Source organism: Pan paniscus, chromosome 8 (assembly GCF_029289425.2).
Source record: "Pan paniscus chromosome 8, NHGRI_mPanPan1-v2.0_pri, whole genome shotgun sequence".
In the NCBI taxonomy this organism is placed as follows: Eukaryota; Metazoa; Chordata; class Mammalia; order Primates; family Hominidae; genus Pan; species Pan paniscus.
Genome location: NC_073257.2, coordinates 92878015 through 92893273, shown reverse-complemented (window position 1 = coordinate 92893273; position 15259 = coordinate 92878015).

Here is a 15259-nt window from a genome sequence, read left to right as displayed (position 1 = left end):
ATTTTAATGTTATTTATGTCATCTCTTGTTGTCACACCTAAAAATCCATTGACAAATTTAGGTCAGTAGAGATATGCCCCTATGTAATATCTTAAAATTTTTATAGTTTTAGCTTTTACATTAAGACTCATGATTCATTTTGAGTTAATATGGATATACAGTGTGAGGTAGTGGTCAAAATTCTTTTTTTTTTTTCACCCTATAGGCATTGTGCTGTGATAGCACCATTTGTTGAAAAGACTTTTATTTTTCTTTTGTCCAAACCCTGTTGACCACAGGTATGTCTCAGTTTACTTCTGGATCTCAATTCTTTTCCATTTACTTATATGTCTGTCTTTATGCCAATATGACACTGTTTTAATTACAAATGTTTTGTACTAAGGTTTGAAATCAGGAGTGTGTGTCAGCTGACTTTGTTCTTCTTTTTCAAGACTGTTTTAACTATTTGGATGCCTTCGCAATTCTAATTAAATTTAAGAATCAGCATTTTTATTTATGTAAAAATGGCCATGAGAATTTTAGTAAGGATTATACTGAATCTATAGATTATTTAGGTAGCATTGTCATCTTAATAATATTGTCTTCCAACCCATGTACATTAGTTTTTCCACTTACTTAGGTCTTCCATAATTTCTTTCAGCAATATTTTGTAGATTTCACCTTGTATTTCTTTGCTAGTGCTGCCGTAACAAAATACCAAATATTAGGTGTCTTAAGCAACATAAATTTATTTTCTCTCATTTCTGGATGCTGAAAGTCCAAGATGAACCTGTTGGTGGGTTTAGTTTCATTCTGATGCTCTGTTTTTGGCTTGCAGATGGATGACTTCTCACTGTGTCTTCACATGGACTTTTCTCTGTGAGTGTACATAACTAGTGTTTGTGTGTCCAAATTTTCTCTTCTTATAAAGACACCAGTCAGATTGATTAAGTCCCACACTATAAGAGCCTTATGTTAACTTTATTGCCTCTTTAATGCCCTATCTCCAAATATAGTCACATTTTTCAGAACTGGGCATTAGAGCTTTAACATGAATTTTGTGGGGACACAATTCAGCTCATAACAATTTGCCTGGATACATTTATTGCCAGGTGTCGTATTCTTATAAACACTATTGTAAACAGAATTGTTTGCTTAATTTCACTTTCAATTCTTCATTGCTAATATGTAAAAATATACCTGACTTTTCTATGTTAATCCTGCAAATTTTCTGAATTCATTATCTATGATACTTTCTGTGTATGGGTTCGTTAGGATTTTCTGTGTATGTCATCAACAAACAAGGGTAGTTTTACTTCTTCTTTTCCTATTTAGATGCCTTTTATTTATTTTCCTACCATTGAGTATAATGTTAACTGTGGGGTTTTTGTTGTTGTTGTTTTTTGCTTTTCATTTCAGTGTCCATTGACAGATTGAGGAACTTCCCTTCTAGTTATAGTTTGCTAAGCGTTTTTAATCTTAAAAGGCTGTTAGATTTTGTCTGATGCTTTTTATGCATCTATTGAAATAGTCATGTGATTTTTAAAATTATTCTTTTGACATAATGTATGGAATTTATTGACCTTTATATATTGAACTATTCTTGCACACCATTTGATCATGGTGTATAATCATTTTAAAATGTTGTTTGCTAGTATTTTTGAGCATGTTTACATTTGCATTTGTAAAGGATATCAATCTATAGTTTTCCCGTGTACCTTTGGCTTTGGCATTAGGGTAATGTTGAGCTCGTGGAATGAGTTAGGAAGTTTTTCCTTTTCTATTCTTTGGAAGAATTCGAGAAGGATTTGTGTCAATTCTTCTTAAAATGAGTCATACAATTCACAAGGCAGGCCATCTGGTTCAAGACTTTTCTTTGTTATGAGATTTTTGACTACTGGTTCAATCTCATTTTCAGTTATAGGTCTATTTATATTTTCTATTTCTTCTTTTTTTAAAGCTTTATTGAGATATAATTCATACACTGTACAGTTTTCCCATTTAAACTGTACAACTCAATGGTTTTAAGTACATTTTACAGATATGTTTAATTATCACCAGAGTCAAATTTATAACATTTTTATGACCTCAAGAAAGAAACTCTATGCCCTTTAGCTATCATCCTACTTTCATCCTGTGTTCCCCTGCTCCACACCCAAGCCTAAGCAACTACTATGTTCCAACTCTATAGGTTTCACTATTTAAAACTTTCATATAAATGGATTCATATAATATGTGCTCTTTTGTGACTGACTTCTTTCACTTAATATAATGTTTTCAAGGTTTATTCATGTTGTAAAATGTATCAGTTCTTTATTATTTTTATGACTAAAGAATATTTTGTTCATTCATTTTGGGTTCCTTCTGCCTTTTGGAAATTATGAATAACGCTGCTATAAGTATTTGTATACAAGTTTCTATGTGCACATATGTTTTTACTCTTCTTGGGTACACACCTAGGATTGGAATTTCTGGATCATATAGAAAGTCTGTCTTTAATCATTTGATGAACTGCCAGATTGTTTTCCAAAGTGGCTGCACCATTGTACATACTCGACAGTATATGAGGTTCCAATTTCTTCAACTCTTCAGCAACACTTGTTTTTATCTGACTTTCTGATTACAACCATCAAGGGGGTGTAAAGTGGTACCTCATCGTGGTCTTATTTGTATTTACCTGATGACTAATGATGTTGAGTGTCCTTTGTTTATTGACCATTTGTGGTCTTTCTTGCAGATATTTCTATTCAAATAATTTGATTGTATTTTAATTTGATTGTCTTTTTATTATTAATTGACAAAATTTTAAAATTTTTTTAAATATAGATTATCAGATTGCAAATATTTACTTCCATTCTGTTGTCTTTTCACTTTTTTGATGGTGTCCTTTGAAGCAAAAAGTTTTTAATTTCAATTAGGTCTAGCTTATTTCTTCTCTCGTTGCTCTTGCTTTTAGTGTCATATCCAAGAATATTTTGCCAAATTCAAGGTCATGAAGATTTACCACTATGTTTTATCATAAGAATTTTACAGTTTAGCTCTTACATTTAGCAATCTGGTCCATATAGAGTTAATTATTGCATATGGTATAAGGTAGGGGTCCAACCTCATTCTTTTGCATGTGACATTCCAATTGTCCCAGCACTATTAGTTGAAAAGATTTCTTTCTCCTTCTAATGGTCTTAGGACCCTTGATGAAAATCACTCAACCACAAATGTATAGGTTTATGTATGGACTCTAAATTCGATTTCATTCAGCTATACGTCTATCCTAATGCCAGTACACAACCTTGCTTACTGTTGCTTTATAGTAACTATTGAAATAAAAAAAAGTATGAGTCCTCCACATTGTTCTTTTTTTCCCCCAAGGTTCTGGATCACTTGGAATTCCATATAAGTTTTAGAATCAGCTTGTCAATTTCTACAAATAAGTCATTTAGGATTCTTATAGTGATTGCATTGAATCTGTTAGAACAATTTGGGAATTATTGCCATCTTAATGTTAAATCTTCAGATTCATGAACATGGAATGTTTATCCACTTATGTAGGTCTTCTTTAATTTCTTGCACAATATTTTATAGGTTTCAGGGTACATGTTTTTGCATTTCTTGCTTAGTTTATCACAAAGAATTTTATTATTTTCAATGTTGTAAACAAAATGTTTCTCTTAATTTTATTTTCAGATTATTTATTTCCAGTGTACAGAAATACAACCGATTTTTTAAATTTTGTAATCATGCTTAATTCATTTATTCTAACGGATTTTTAGTGGCTTCTTTGGGATTTTTTATATGTAAGATATTGTCATCTGTAAACAGAGAGAGCTTTATTTCTCCCTTTCTATTTTGAATGTCTTCTATTTTTGTTTTTGCCTAATTTCCCTGGCTAGATCCTCTAGGAAAACATTAAGTAGAAGTGGTGAGAGTGACATCCATGTCTTGTTCCTGATCTTAGGAGCAAAGCATCAGTCTCCTACCATGAAGTATGATGTTGGCTCTGGGTTTCTCATAGATGTTGTTATTGGCTGAATGTTCATGTTTCCGCAAAATTAAAATGTTTAAATTTAACCCCAATGTGGTAGTATTAGGGCCTTTGAGAGGTAATTATGTTATGAGGGTAAAGCCCAAACAGTGTGATTAGTGCCCGTATAAGAATAAGCCAGAGAGTTAGCTTGCTCTTTCTGCCATGTGAGAATACAACAAGAAGTTAGCGGTCTACCAGAAGAGGGCCCTCACAAGAACTTGACCATGCTAGTTCCATGATTTTAACTACCAGCCTCCAGAACTGTGAAAAATAAGTTTCTGTTGTTTGTGGGCCACCCAGCTTATGGTATTTTGTTATAGCAGCTGAGCTAAGACAATAAAATTCTAGTTATTTTCTTAGTGATACCTGGGGATTATAATTAACCTCTTAAACTTATAACAATCTATTTTTAATTAATTCAATTTAGGTTCAATAATATACAAAATCCCTGCTTCTATACAGTCTACCCTTGCCCCTTTATGTTGTCACAAATGACATCTTTATTCATTGTGCTCCAATTAACATAGATTTACAATTTTTATGTATTTGTCTTTTAAATCATTTACAAAAGGAAAGAGTTACAAATGAAAAATTCCACAATACTGGCTTTAGTATTTACATATGTTGCTACCTTTGCCAGGGTTCTTTCTTTCTCATATGATTTCAAGTTACTTTCTTGTGTCTTTGCTTGTGCCTGAAGGACTCTCTTTATCATTTCATGTGTTGCATGTTTGCTAGTGACGAACTCCCATCACTTTTGTTTATCTGAGGCTCTCCTAACTTTCCCTCCATTGTTGAAAAAGAATATTGCTGAATATGGAATTCTTGAGTAATAGATATTTTTTCCTTCAGCACTTTTACTATGTCATCCCACTGCCTTCTGACTTCCAGTTTCTGCTAAAAATTGGTTGTCAATGTCATTGAGGGTACCTGGTATGTGACAGTCACTTTCCTATTGCTGCTTTCAGATTTTCTTTATTTTTGACTTTTGACAGTTTGATCATAACATATCTCAGTGTGGACCTCTTTGCATTTATCCATCCTGGAGTTCAATGACCTTCTTAGATATGTAGCTTTGTGTCTTCTATCAAATTTGGGAAGTTTTCAGACATTATTTCTTCAAATATTATTTCCCCATTCTCTCTTCTTTTGAGAGTCCCATTTTCAGTATATGTTGGATGGTGCCCCAAGGGTCTCTTAGGCTCTGTTTATTATCTTCATTCTCTTTTCTTTTTGCTACTCTTTCTTAATAATTTTAATTAACCTACCTTCAAATTTGCTGATTCTTTCTTCTCCCTGCTCACATCTGCTATTGAAATCCTCTAGTGGATTTTTTACTTCATTTATTATCATTCTCAGCCCCAAAATTCTTGCTGTGTTTCTTTCTATAACTTATAATTCTTTGTCAATATTTCCTATTTGGTGAGACATAGTTCTTCTGGTTTCTTTTAACTCCTTGAGCATATTTAAAACAGTTGACTTAAAATCTTTGTCTAGTAAGTCATTCAATGTTAGTGATTTCTCAGGAACACTTTCTGTAGTTTCCCCTATGCATGTGCTATACTTCCTTTATTTGCATGCTTCTTATTTTTTTGTTGAAAACCAAACATCTTGGAATATTATAATGTGGCAACTCTAGAAATATGATTTTTCGTCCCTCTCCAGGGTTTGTTTTTGCTGCTTACTTTGGGTAGAGTTGTTTGCTTAGTGACATTTCTAATAATTTTTGTAAAGTCTAATTCTTTGTCATGTGTAGTCTCTGAAGTCTCTGTTCCTTTAGCTTGGTCAGCTAGGGTATTTACCGTGTCCATCTGGGATAAAGAAAGAAAAAACAGGAAGAGAGAGAGGAAAGAAGAGAAAGAAACTTTCCCAGTCTTTGGAGATTGGCTCCGTGTTGGGACACTGATTTAATGCTTAGCCAGGCAATTTAGAACTCTGCCTTAGCCTTCTTTAACTGTTTGTGCTGAGCCTAGGGGTCATCCAGAGATAAAAGCTTAGGGTCTTTTCAGATTTTTTTCTGAGCACACGTTTTATGCCAAGCTTGTGTGTGACTTTCAAAAGTCCCTGATATACATGGGTGATATTCTTTCCCTAATTTCCCAAAGAATCTTTCTCCCAGGCTTTCAGCATGTGTACTATTTGTGTCAACTGTAATCTTTAGCCCCAGATAGCACCGGGTTGCTCATTTGCCTTACAATGTTTTCAAGAAATACCCTAGGTATAGGTGCTTTCCTGCCCTGAAAAAGTTCAAAACTAGGTAAAACAAAGGCAAATGCTTTATATCAGTTCTTCAGGTAGTCCCCAAACAGTCAAAACAGACCAAAAAAGTTATTTGAGATTAAGTTTTTTTCTGCTCCGTCCAAAAGCAGGGACCAAGGCTTCACACTGGGAACAGCAGCTTCTGTCTTTAGACCACAACTGAGCTAGGGATGGCAGAGGGGTAAAAGCAGATAAAACTGCCACAAAGCTTTCTTGCCATTTTTACGTTATCTTTTTTGATTCAGTGTTTGCTTATTTGCTATAAATTTTTGACTATTTCCCAGAGTTCTGACAAAGTTGATTCTGACCATTTTCATTCAATTTTTCAGTGTTTTTTCTGGAGAGGCAGGCCTTTGGAACTACCTACTCTGTCATTTTTAACCATGGCCACTAAACTCATTGTAATTTTAACTCAGTTATAATCAACTTGGCCCATTTTTTGCCTTTGCCTCCCAGTTTTGGGAGATTTTTTAACAGTGTGACATTTTAAGTAAGATCCCCTGCCTTTGAATTTCAGCTCTCCACTTACTAGATATGTGATCTTCAAGTGGTCACTCCATGAGGCTTAGTTTCAGTATTTGTAAATTAGGGATGATAACAATAACAACCATGTCCAGCTTTGAGGGGATATTACAAAATGACAAAATGAATTAACATACTTGAAAAAAAATTTAAATTATAACATGAGAAAATACCAATTATTTTCAAATGTAAAAATTTTTTAAGTTGTAGTTTAACTTTCATTCCCTCAGCCATTCAATCCTATTCAAAATCTTTCAAGTATTTGTACTTGAAAAGACCTTTGTTTGATTATTTTTTATCAATCTTTCCAAAGACTGTAATATTCTTGCCACTTATTTATCATAAAAATATTTTAAATGAGAATGCATTTATGAGGAACATAAGCCAAAAAATATTATAAAAGTGTAAAACAGAATAAGATAATACACATTTTAATGTTATTGAGGGAAAAGTATATCTAGGGTTGCTCAAAATACTTGTTTCAATCAAAGACAATCAAACAAAGTAAAGGTTTTGCTATCTCAGAAACACTACCACTCAGCTATTCAGGAACTTCCTTTCTCCAGTTCAATTTTGAAAGTTTAGAGTTCTTGTCAGAATGACACATAAGAATCACCTCTGGAGGTTTTTTGTTTTTGTGTTTTTTTACTACAGGTCCCTTTCTGAATTTGGAATAAGAATTAGAAGCCAAGCATATGTATTTTTAAAAAGCTCTGTAGAAAATTATGATAAGCAGTCAGGATTGAGAACCATCAATTTGAGTGTTTCTATATTGTTATACACAGGGGATACATTCCAAGACCCCCATTGAATGCCTGAAACTGAGGATAATACCAAACCCTATATAAACTGTATTATGTGTTTACATATACATGATACTTATGATAAAGTTTAATTTATAAAGTAGGCACAGTAAGACATTAACGATAATAATCAATAATAAAATAGAACAATTATAACAGCATGCCAGCATCACTAGTCTTGCATTTTGGGGCCATTATTCAGTAAAATAAGGATTACTTAAACACATGCACTGTGATACTATGATAGCCCATCTAATAACCCAGATGGTTGCTAAGTGACTAACAGATGGGTAGCATGTGTACAGCATGGATATGCTGGACAAAGGGATGATTCACATGTCAGGTAGGACAGAACAGAAAGGCGTGAGATTTCATCACACTACTTGGAATGGCATATGATTTAAAACTTATAAATCTCTTTTTCTAGAATTTTTCATTTAATATTTTCAGACCACAGTAGACCTTGGGTAACTGAAACCACAAAAAGCAAAATGGTGGATAAGGAGTGACTATGTATAAAGACAATCAAGAGTAATATGGACATCCTAACATGCCACAGACCTTACTGTGAGTCAATTTTACATATGCATAAAACATCATCACACCTATTAATATTTCCCTTGAGTCTGATACCAACGAATGCCATAGAAAAGTAAATTTTCCCATCTTACCATTCAACTGAGCTCAGAGTCAATGGACGATTCATCCAAGGTCAGCCTGCTAGGAAGTGACAGAATCACAGTCAGATCTTAGTTTGATATCAAGCCCAGTTCTCTTTCCACAGCACCAGATATGAACTTTTATAATGTGTTGTTCATACAGCTTTCTCATCTCTCATTCTTAACATTCCTACAGTGAACACTTTTTGGAAACCCAAGTCTTTTAAATTATCTGTATTTTAGGGCCTAGGGCCTTAACTTAGTCAAGGATTCTTGTTCTCCCTATCCTGTGTAAATATTGTGATTCAACATGCCATGCTCTCACCAACGTCTACAGTAGTTCCACACATTTGTTTATCTACCTAAGATTCCTGCCCTTAAAATCTTCCTCCTAAGGTCAACACAATCTTTCCTTCCCTGGTTGTCTTTCTGGGTGTCTGTAGACCTACAGAAAAGCACATGATGTGTGAATTGTTATTTACAGCCTCCGTCCTCATTGAAAATCTCTGTGTCACTCAGCAATCCATATCAGGGCTTATATTGTTCTCACTCTCCATTGCTTAACTCTTCAAAATTTCTCTCACTTTCTAGGCACTTTTCAACTCACTACCATCAGGGTTCTGTCCTGATTATTCCACTGAAACTGCTCCTGCAAGGAGCCCCTAATATCCAAATACAGTAAATTGGCTTCAGGTCTAGCCTTTTTTGACCTCTCTGTGGAACTAAAACTAGACCATTCTTTTTTTCTTGAAATTGCTTCTTTCCTTTATAGTACTCCCAGCTTGCTGTCTTATTTCCTTCTTAGTAATTTCTTTTCAAGCTTCTTATCTTGTTCCCGGATGTTATGGAATGACATCTCCTGAGGAATCTGTAAGGTTTTCATCCTTGACCTCCTCTTCATACTCTATACGGTCTTCCTCAGAAAAATCACCCACTCCTTTGACATCAAATATCCGACATATACCAACAAAGCTTTCATGGATCTCTGTAATTATAGAGTTTGGGGAATTGTGGAACTGATCAAGGAAAAAGATATGACCACGAGGTGGCAGTAGCACGCACATGCTTTATTTGGCTGATGTGTCTGAAACATCAGCCCCTGCAGCATGAGACCATGGGGTAGGAGGGCAAAGGAACTCTTAGGGAAAAGGAGTATCGGAGAGGGGTTTACATGTCTAGTTTCTGTCTCTCAGTAGCAAGGCATGAAGTCTTTGGGTCAGAGAGCTCCAAGTGGCAGTAGCAACTTGGGGTATTAAATACCCAGGGTTTTATTCTATCTATAGCTAGCAGATGTTAGATGCAGTTTTGTGGGGTATGCAAAGCAGGCAGGCTCCAAATGGCTAAAAAATCTGCTTGTTTGAGCTATATTTAAAACAATTGGGTGTGTAGTAATTTGAGTTTTGGACTAGTATGCTTTTGAGCTAATGGGTCTTAGCCTGCCATGAAGAAATAAACAACCTAGGGACTAACATACAGAGGGCATCATGGGTCATTTATGTAGTAGTTGGTCAGATTTCTGGCTGAACCTCAGGAAGCTCAAAACTAAACCCAATATATTTCTACTAAATGTAGTTTCTTTTCCTCTTATTCTATCAGAAATATAATATATCGTGCCATTGAAACTAAAGTACTCCTCCTTCCTGTCTTTCGTGCACTTTAATCCATGACCATTTTACTGATTGTACTCTCTTTACATCTTTTACTCTCTCATACATTATTTCATTCCTCAGTGGTTTGGATTATGGCTTCTCTGTATCTTGCCTAGGTTATTATCACTGTCTCTGAAATAATCCTCTTCTCCCTTGTCCTGCTATTGCCTGGTACCTTCTTTGCACTACCATTGAGATAATTTTTCTGAAACTCAAATGTGATGTTACTTGCCTGGTTAAAACTTTTTTAACTCTCCGTGATGTAGAAGAGGTGTTGGCAAACTATGACCTGTAGGCCAAACCCAGCCTTCCACCTGGTTTTGTAAATAAAGTAGTTTTATTAGAACACAGACACTCCCATTCATTTGTATATTGTCTGTGGCTGCCTTCGTGCTACCACAGCTGAGCTGAGCAGTGGCAAATAAGACCACATGGCTCACAAAGTCCAAACTAGTTGCCCCCGGCCACTTACAGAGAAATTTTGTCAACCCCTGGTCTAACTGTAAAGTTTGGAAGCTTGGCACGACATACAGGGCCATTCAGGAGGTAGCCACTTTACATCTTAGTTTTATAGGGCCCATATTCCCCACTGCTACTCTAAATCACACCCATATGGAACTACTGGTAGTTTCCAGAATGTACCACGATACTTCATCCTTGATGCTGTTGCTCCTTCTACCCAGTATATATTTCCTCTGTATATCCATTTCTCATTCACCTCCTCATTTTTAAGATTTAGGGGCTACTTATTCTGTCAAGCCTTTCTTAAATCTCTCCCAGAGTAGCACTGACTTCCTTTCTGCCTCACTGTACAGACTTTGATCATAGCACCAATAATCTTTTTTTATGTTTAAAAATGATTTTATTCTACTCAGGTGACATTTCTACATTTAAAATCATATTCCTTCAATTTTGAAAGCATTTTATGCCACTGTTTTTGAGAAGTCTGATATCAGTCTGATTCTTGATACTTCGGATATCACTGTCTTTTATAACCTTTTTAAGATCTTTTTATCCCCAGTGACTTTAATACCTTTATTTTTAGAGCACTTTTAGGTTTACAGAAAAATCACATTGAGCAGGAAGTACAGAGCTCCCATACATTCCCTTACCCCTCCACCCACACACACATGGTTTATTACAATTGAACCAATATTAATACCTTATTATTAACTAAAGTCTATAGTTTACATTAGGGTTACTTTTCCTATTGCACATTTTGTGGGTTTTCACATATTTATAATATTTGGCTAGCATTACAGTATCATAAAAAAATAATTTTACTGCCCTAAAAATCCTCTGTACTCAAACTATTCATCCCTCTTCCCTGCACCCTCCAACTGCCCCCCAGCTCATCATCTGGCAACCACTAATCTTTTTACTGCCTCTTACTGTCTCTACAGTTTTGTCTTTTTCAGAATGTCACACAGTTGCAGTTATAGTTTGCAAGCATTTCAGATTGGCTTCTTTCACTTAGTAGTACACATTTAGGTTTCCTCCATGTCTTTTCGCGTCATGATAGCTTGTTTCTTTTCATCCCTGAATAATATTTCATTGTCTAGATGTATCACGGTTTTTTTTAAATCAATTCACCTACTGAAGTGACATTTTGGTTGCTTCCAAGTTTGCACAATTATGAATAAAGCTGTTATAAACCCTTGGGCACAGTTTTTTTGTGTATGTGTATCCATGAGTTTTCAACTTATCTGGGTAAATACCAAGAAGCATGATGACTGACTCATATGATAAACATATGTCTAGCTTTTTTAGAAATGGCCAAACTATCTTCCAAAGTGAATGTATCATTTTACACTCCCTCAAGCAATGGATGAGAGTTCCTGTTGCTCCACATCATCACCAGTATTTGGTGGTGTCAGTGTTTGGATTTCAGTCAATCCAAGAGGTATGTAGTGGTATTTAATTGTTATTTTAATTTGAATTCTCTTAATGAAATATAATGTTGAGCATCTTTTCATATGTTTATTTGCCATCTGTATATCTTCTTTGGTAAGATGTCTGTTCAGATCTTTAGCTAATTTTTAATTGGGTTGTTTACTTACTTACTGTTGAATTTTACCAATAAAATTTTACTTTTGTGATAATTATCAACAATATTACTAATAATGAGACCAAACATTTATAACTACTTACCAAGTACCAGATGTTGTGACAACTGTTTTATAGACATTATTTCATGTAATCCTCATTATAATGCTATTATTTTATCTACTTTTGTTCATGAGTAAGTGGCTCAGAGAGGTTCAAGAACTTATCTAGGATCACGCAGTAAATAAGCACTAGAGCTAGAATTGCAAACCAATTCTCAAATTTCTAGGACCATAACCATAACCACTGCAAGACACTCTTTACCTTCCTTTCACTGATGATGACAGGCTTATTTCTTCTGGTTAAGCTAGGAACATCAAAAGGGTGGAAGGGGTAGTGTGCTGGAAGTGGGGATTGATGAATGCATCAATCAGTACCTATATCTATAGCTATCTAAATCTGATTGGAAACTGGAGATAAGAAAGGCATCTACATCTAAAGAGAAAACAAAAACCCTGGAGAACAGATTCTACTTAAAGTTGACTACTTTGAATGCTATTTTTTTTTAGAGAAATTAAATTTTCGCCTACAGTCAAATTGACAAGAGTTTAAAGTGTGAGGTTTTTTTTTTTTTCTCTCTCTCAAGTCACTAATGGGGCAATTAGCAATTTCTAATTTGGTCTGTTACTCACTTTCATGTGAATCAATTATTAACCCAAGTAAGTCGATCATCATAATTCATTTAGCATATGAGGGCTTCTTCCTTTAGAGACATGTATACATCTCTGGACACCAAGGCAATTTATAGAAATTATACATGTTATACAAATGTCATGTAAAAGATGAAAATAAGGCTGTTTATTAAACTTAGCACAGTTCCTGTGCTTATACTAATGCATAGTGATTAGAATTCTATTCATTGGGGATGAAAACATTTGAACATTTCAGGCTGCCACTACAGTCCTCCTGGCTTCTCTCACTTCTACACCTTCTCCTCCTCTGGCTGCTCCTTGTGGTTTTACATAATTATTAAAATTCCACTCCTAGTGAAGCTGTTACATTGTCTGGGGTATATACCTAGGATTCATCATCTCGCGGCAGAAAAATTGAGGACACGGAGACACACGAGGAGTTTAGGAATGGAGGTTTAATAGGCAGAAGAAAAGGGAGAGAAAAACAGCTCTCTCTATTGAGAGAAAGGAGCCTTCCCAGCAGAAAAGACTGACTAGTGGCGGATGCACATTTTATAGTCCAGCTTGAGGAAGCGGTGTCTGATTTAGGTAGGGCTCACAGATTGGTTCCATCAGGTGTAACGTTTACATAGCGCTCAGACAAGGCTGGTCGCCCCACCCTAACCTTACGATGCAAATAAACTCTCCTTGGCCAGTGCCATCTTGTCTGCTCTTTACTGCACACGTGGCTGGTAGACAAGGGAAGATGGAGCTGCCATCTTTAACACATCTAGTCCCTAGTTCCTGCCGGCATTCACCCATGCAAGCTCCCAGCTTGCTTGTCTATGTTTGCAGCTCTACTTTACAGACTGCTCTTTGTTAGGAAATGAGTTGGGGCTGCTTTTCATTAAAAAGAAAAGCCTTACAGAGGACTCCCATACCTTTACTGTCTGCCTAAGTGATTTCTTCTTAACTCCTATATCACTAGAATAGGAACGAAATTATTTTCACCTTCCTCAGGAAGACTCTCTAGTGGAATCAGGCCTGAAAGAGACGTTTCCAGCCTTTACTTCTCATCCTGCAATCTCAGCACCCCCAACAGGCCAGTGCTTGAAAATGAGGGGTTCCTGCTGCTGAACACCCCAGCTCACATTTTGGCCCCACTCAGATTCTTCCCTGAGCCTCAAGCCTTCGGGCCACATTCCTCCTTTCCTTGATTCTAAGTCTTAAACTATCCTCCCCCTTTAATCTTCCCTCTCCACCAAATCACCCTCCTTCCTTGTTTTGAAATATAAATTCATTGAATGTATTACTCAAAACATTCACTGCTTTTCTCTCTGAGAAAAAGAGATAGAGAAGAATATGAACAGGAAGTGATGAAAACCAGTGCAGGGAAATGCCCAAGATTCTAGCAAAGTATGCCAATTTTGGAGTTCTCATCTCTCAGCTACAGTTCTTGACAACATGATGCTACGTACAGATAACCTGAAGGTCTTTTGTTTTCTTTCACTTGGGAACATGACTCTCTTAAATTCCCCTTATCCAGACATAAGCACCTTCCTAACCCTCACCACAACAAACAAAAGCTACTATTCATTAAACACAGACTAGGAGTAAGACATTGGGATGGTTTTTTTGTTGTTATCTTATTTCAGCATCTTTGTATTATCTTCATTTTTATAGATAAGAAAACTGAGGTTCAAACACATTAGTCATTTGCACCCAAACACAAAATGCTTGTACAGTACTGAACAAGGACATGAAGCCATATCTTTCTGATTCCTGAATCCACCCTCACTTTACTTCATTGTCTGCTCTCTCCAGAAATAATGTTAGGATATTAGATAAAAATAAATGGCATTTAGGCATCCTCTCATCCTAAACAGGTCATGTCATCTGTGGCCAGGCTGCTAACGCAGTCACTCCCCACCATGCTCTAACACCCCTTCTCTCTTAAGTAGACAAGAAGGAGGGAGCACATTCTTGTTGAACTGTATTTCAGCAAGGGAATCAAGTCATTTCCTCATCTATATTGTGAAATATAAAACTCTCTAAGGCCCTATCCTCTAGTTCATAAGTCTCTCTACAAGAGAAACCTTGCCTAATACATCACTCTATATATAGCACACTCCATGTAGAGCACAGAAGAATTCTGGATGTCTAGCAGATGCTTGACATTTTTATTTTATTTTTTATTAAAATGCTGAACTTCGCTATTCACATCTATAATTCAAGGATGCTATGTTTCATCATTTTCCAAATCAATAATAATAAAAACAATAACTGGAGAAAATATCCCAAACTTAAATGGCATCTAATTTAATATAGATATTATGAAACACTTCAAATAAAATTTCTCATTAATTCCTCTTCCAGCCTGTCAGTTAGCAAATAAAGGAAATATAGAGGGAATTTTGGTCTTATTAAATTGTCCAAAATTATAAAGTTCTGGAATATACATTCAAATCCATGACTTGGTTTCCTCTTAATTTTTTAGTTTTAACAAATAAGGCTTTATTTCCCTGCCTCTCCAGGTACCATTAATAGAAACCATTGAAAGTGTCAGTGCAAATATGCTTCATATTACCATTAGGGCTGGCAAATTTTGATAACAGCAGCATGAACTCACAAATGTATCTCAAAATTC